Source organism: Pteropus vampyrus, unplaced genomic scaffold (assembly GCF_000151845.1).
Source record: "Pteropus vampyrus isolate Shadow unplaced genomic scaffold, Pvam_2.0 Scaffold96, whole genome shotgun sequence".
NCBI lineage: Eukaryota > Metazoa > Chordata > Mammalia > Chiroptera > Pteropodidae > Pteropus > Pteropus vampyrus.
In genome coordinates, this window is record NW_011888877.1 from 4,786,651 (window position 1) to 4,792,842 (window position 6,192).

At 35.5% G+C, this 6,192-nt stretch overlaps 1 pseudogene; it reads right to left on the reverse strand.

Annotated features, from left to right (window-relative positions):
• Nucleotides 1-1,543: 1,543 nt before the first annotated feature.
• Nucleotides 1,544-1,662, reverse strand: LOC111742545 (annotated as a pseudogene).
• Nucleotides 1,663-6,192: the final 4,530 nt, after the last annotated feature.

The window sequence follows — 6,192 nt, forward strand, 5'->3', positions numbered from 1 at the left end:
TATTCCATTGTAAGAATATCTCATAATTTTTTAATTCAACACTTATTAAAAGACATCTTGGTTGCTTCCAAGATTATAAATAAAGCTGCTATAACTTTCACGTGCAGGTTTTTATATGGATTTTAAATCAATTTTCAAAGTAGCAACATCAAGAATGAAAGAGGGAACATCAATATAGATACTATAGCTATTAAAAAGATAATAAGAAATTATGAAAAGATTTATATTTATAAATTTCGCAAGTCATTTATAGTGGGCAAATTCCTTTAATTACATATACTACCAAAGGTCATTTAAAAAAAAATAGATAACTTGAATAGCTGTGTATCTATTTTTTTAAAAAGTTCACAATTAAAAATCTTTCCATAGAAAACATTCCTGACCTAGACAGTTTCAGTGATAAATTTTAAGGGAGAAATTTTACCATTTCTACATAAACACTTCCAGAAAAATGAAAAAGAGGAAACATCTCCCATTTTACTTTATGAGTCTGGCACTATCCAGATATCGAGAATGGAAAAAGATATTACAAGGAAAGAAAACTACAGACCAATATCTCTCACTAGTATAGATGCAAAATCTTTAAGGGAATATTACCAAATCAAATCCAGTTTTATGTAAAATGATAACACATAATGACCAAACAGAGTATATATCAGGAATGCAAGGCTGGTTCAACATTTGAAAATAATTTCATGTAATGTCACCATATTAATAGACTAAAGAAGAAAAACCATATGATCATATAAATAAATGCTGGCAAAAACCTAACAGAATTAAACTTTATTCATGAGAAAAACCCACTAGCAAACTGGGAGTAAAAGCAAACTTTTTCAATCTGATAAAGGGCATTTATAAAAAAAAAAAACCCTACAGTTCTTTGTAAAGACTGAATGCTTTCTCCCTAAGATTTGGCACAAAGCAAGAATGTCTGCTTTTACCACTTCTATTCAACACTGTACTGAGATTTTACTAAGTGCAATGTGGCAAGAAGAAAAATGACATTCAGACTGGAAGGGATGAAGTAAAAATGTTTTTATTTATAGATGACATGAACATCTATATCAAAAGTTCTAAGGAATCTACAGATGAAACTTACTAAAACTAATAAATGAGCTTAACAAGGTCATAGTACAGAAGATCAATATATAAAAATCAAATATATTTTTATGTCATTTATACAAGAAATGACAATTTCAAAATTGAAATTTAAAAATTCCTTTTTACAATAACATCAAAACCCACAAAATACTGATACAATTTTTTAAAAATACAAATGCAAGACCTATACATGTAGAGATAAAATTTTAAATATCCAAATAAATTGATATGCCATATTCATGAATGGGAAGACTCAGTATTATTAAGCTACGATTCTCTCCAAATTTATCTATGGATTCAAAATCTCAATCAAAATCCTAGCAGATTTTATTGATTTATTGACTTATTGATTTATTTATTTTTTAGGCGAGGCAACCCTTGGTTGACCTCACAGATTGCAAGGACCTCGTCAGCTTATAATCCCTTATTTTTTAATTTTTTATGTCTACAGCACCTGGTCTTCCTAGGTGGTCTCCCATTCAAGTACTAACCAGACCCAACCCTGCTTCGCTTCCGAGATCAGACAGGATTGGGCTTGTTCAGGGTAGCATGGCTGTAGCCTAGCAGATTTTTAGTAGAAATTAACAAGCTAATTTAAAATCTGTAGGAAAATGCAAAAGACTCAGAATGATCAAAACAATTTGAAAAAGAACAAATTTAGAGGACTCATGTTACTTGATTTCAAGACTTACTATAAAGTTAGAATAATCAGGAGATTGTGGTATTAGTATAAAGATAGATATATTAATCCATGGAACAGAACAGAGTTCAGAAATAGACCTGCATATAAAGGTCTATATACATTTTTGACAAAGATGCTAAAGTAATTTCATAGACAAAGAGCAGTGTTTTCAAGTGGTACTGAAACATTTGGACATCCATATGCAAAATTGTTATCCTCAACCCCCATCTCATACCATATACAAAAATTAACTTAAAATAGACCATAGACCTAAATGTTAGAGTCAAAATAATAAGACTTCTAAAACCATACATAAGAGAAGCTCTTTATTTTAGGAGTGGGGCAGGGGTTAGGCAAAAATTTCTTAGGGTGAAAATAAAAAAACTCCTAGCTTTAAAAAAAATTAATCAATTTGACTTTAATCAAAATTGAAAGCTTCTGGTCTTTGAAACACAATGTAAAGAAATAAAGCATATACTAGCAGAAAATATTTCCAAATTATACGTATGATAAATTACTTATATCCAGAATAGAACTCTTAGAACTCAATAGTAACAAGATAACCCAATTAAAAGTAGGAAAAATATTTGAACAGATACTTCACAAAAAAAACATATAGAAATGGTTAACTAGTACAGAGAATGAGCTCATTATCATAAGTCATGAAGGAAATGCAAATTAAAACCAGATGGAGATACCACCCATTAGAATGGCTAAAATTAAAAGGACTGACAATATCAAGTGTTGTAGAGCATATGAAGCAATTAGATCTCTCCCTTATTGCTGCTGGGAATGCAAATATAGCATAGTTCCTTTGGAAAAAATTTTGGCAAGTTCACATAACATTAAATATACACATGGCATAAGACCCAGAAATTCCACTCTTGGATATTTTCCCAAGGAGGGAGAAACATATGTTCAACAAAAACCTGTGTTTAAATGTTTACAGATTTATTTATAACAGTCCAAAATTGGAAAGAACCCAAATGTCCATCAACCAGTGAATGAATGTTGTACATCCATGCAGTGCAATACCACTCAGCAATCAAGAGAGACAAGCTATGGATACATGCAACACCATGGACAAATCTTACAGGCATTATGCTAAATTGAAGAAGCAGACACAAAAAGCAGTATATTGTTCCACGTATAAGGCATTCTAGGAAAGACAAAATTATGAGGAGGAAAAACTCAGATTAGTTGTTTCCAAGGAAGCGGGTAGAGGAAGAGGTTTGACTTCAAAAGGGCATGAAGGAAATCTGGGATCATGAAAGTGTTCTATATCTTCATTGTTGTAGTGATTGTGCAACTGTAAACATTTGTCAAAACTATCCAACTGTACATGGTAAAATAAATAGGACCAACCAAGAGACACTTGCAGTAAAGACCAAACACTAGAATGAAAGAATCAAAACAATGGTTTTAATGATTTCATGAAAACTCTTTATAATTTGTTACAACACTGTATTTTCAGAGTGGACTGGTATGACGTATTAGTTCAGAACATGGCTATGAGAGTCAAGAACTTGACTTTGGCTCAAGTCCTAGCTCTGCCATTTTTTAGTATAGTGACCTTATGCCAATTATTTTATTCATCCCTCATAAAGTTATGATGGGATTTAATGATGCATTTTAACCACTTCATAATTGCCTGGCTCCTAATGAGCACTTGACAAATGTTAGTTATTTGAAGAACATTTAGAAACAGCTTAGGTGGGAGACACACATATATAAACAAATGAATTACAATGTCATGTAAAAACAGCAGAAACAGAGCAAGTGTAAGTAAGGTACAGTGATGATATGAAATGAGAAATGTTTCACTGTGTCTAGAGAAGCCAAACGATTAAAATAAAATTTGAAAGACCAATAGATGGTTTTCAGGCCAGTTAGGAGAGTGAAGGGCATAAAATGTCACGGTGTACATGGAGAATTATGAGCAGTTTGATTTTTTTTAGTGATTAGAGAAGCTATTACAGTAGAGAGGAGACAGCCAGAACAAGGCCTTGAGTGCCAATTTAAGAATCCTGCCACATCTCATCATGTATATGGTGGAGCGATTGGGAGCCAGAAAAGACAGAAACATATTATAAAGATAACTTCGATCATCCTGGAGAAGATGGAGTGAAGCTCCATGAAACCAGAAGACAGGAGACTTTTGAGAAGGCTTGTTAGATAAATCCAGGTAAAGGATGGTGACATTATGTACTTGGACTATGGAAATGGAAAGGTCAGAATAAATTCAAGAGACTTTTAGGGGAATCCAGTAACTGACTGTATATGAAGAAGGATAATTCTAGGATGACTGCAAACTTCATGTTTGGATGATGGTACCCTTTGATAAATACAAAAACATGTTTATATCGGAAAAATGATGAGTGTAGGTTGGTAGTGTTGAAGAATGAGGTACCTGTGGACATCCAAGTGAAGGTGTCCAGTAAGAGGAAGGATGTATAAGCCTACCCCTAAGTACCAGAGTCTGATTTGGAAATATACACACACACACACACACACACACGCACACACACATACATATAAATGTGCATGTGTATATGTGTATACGTGTGTGTGTGTGTGTGTATATATATATATATATATATATATATATATATATGGCAGTCAAAGTCAGGAGTATAAAAAAGATCACTGGGAAAATCATATAGAATGAAAAGGGAGCCAGGAAGAGATCCCTGGGAAATATCAACATTTAAGGCTTTATAGAAAATCCCTTAAATATATTCATAAAAGTTGGAGGAGATTAAGAGCAAGTCTTATCAAGGAAACCAAGGACAGTGTTTCAATAATGAGGTACCATCAAGAGAGTTATATGCGGCAGTGATGTCAAGGAAGATGAAGTCTAAGAAATAGCCAATAGATTTGGGTAGTTTTAGTGGTGGGGCGAAACTAGATCACTACAGCTTAAAGAGTAAATGAGAGCTTAAAAATGTGTAAGTATCAAAAGCAGGCTACTTTTTGGAGAGTCATAGTTAAGAAAAGAAAGAGAAAAATGGAATGAGAGCTAGAAGGAGATACAGAATCAAAGGAGGGTTTTTTGTTTTTGTTTTTTTTTATGAGGCCTAGGAAAGACCTCACTTATACTGAAAGGAAAAAGGCACGAAGAGAGGGAGAGGCTGAAGATCCAGGAGTGTAATATTCCACGTCCAATCAGGAGACATAAATCACATGTCATTTGACCATAGAAAATTTAATACAAATAATTGTTAAATATATAAAAAGCTGTTTATCAGGTAATTGAGAAGACAAGAAGAGAAACGATATGAAAGAAGCAATTACATGAAGCATCGAACACTCAGAGCTTGGGGACCAAAGGGAGCAGGTGGAATATGGTTCGAAAAGTGTAAAGGGAATTCAGGAGAGGGAGAAAATTTTTGCTAAAGTCAATCGAAGCGTATTTTAAGAAGATTGCCCTTGAGCTGGGCTTAATTAAGTAGAAATGAAAGAATATTCCAAGAGTTGTACATGACCTGGAAAATAGTAATCGCTTAATAAATATTTGCTGAATAGATGAAGGAACAGAGTGAGCAAAACTGTAGCGGAGACGAGTATGGAAAAATTGGGGTTGGGGGCAGTAAGTTTGGCTGGGGCTCGTGTGGTGGTAAATATTCGGCACAGATAGAATAGGGATGGGCAGACATTTTTGAATACCAGACTAAGGAGTTTAGACTTTATTTTAGGAAGCCACTGAAGTTTGAGTAGGGGAGTGACATGACTAGAGCAATAATTTCTGGAAGGTTAATCTGTCTGTGGTGTGTAGAAAGTACTGGAAGCGGGGAGAAACCTAAGTTATCAGTTAGAAGGCCAAAAATGATGACCTGGATTGGGGTGACAGTAAGAATGTAAGAGAGGAAATAGAGGGAAAAAAATATATATAGATGGCTAATTGACTGAACTACTGATTGGAAATGGGAGACAGAAGAGGAAAAAGGGAAACCGATTCTAGGCCATTGGGAGGAATGGCAGACAGAAGGAAAGAGGAGGAAGGGGAGGTTTCGAAGGTAGTTTAAGTTCTGTAGAGAAAGAGCGGACATCCTTTCATCTGGAAGTCATCTGCACAGACTCTGACAGAGGCCTTTCGCTGGGAATCTGCAATAGCATCTCAGGGCACGTAAACCCACAGCCAGTCCTCTGGCCAGAATCTGAGGCTGCACTACCTCCTACTTTCCAGTATCCACCAGGACTGGCCCTCAACAACTAGAAAGAGGACGATTCCAGTGTCTATCCTGCCTCAAAGCACGGGACTCGAGACACTGAGGACACACGTGGCTTTTCAGGTACCCACCGTTCCTCGGGCTGGACAATGGGCGCCTGGGACAGCCGAGCGCGAGCTTCCGGGCGGAGGCGCGCGTTCCCGCGGCGCGCGCAGGCGCGGCTCTGTGTCGCCTAGCAAC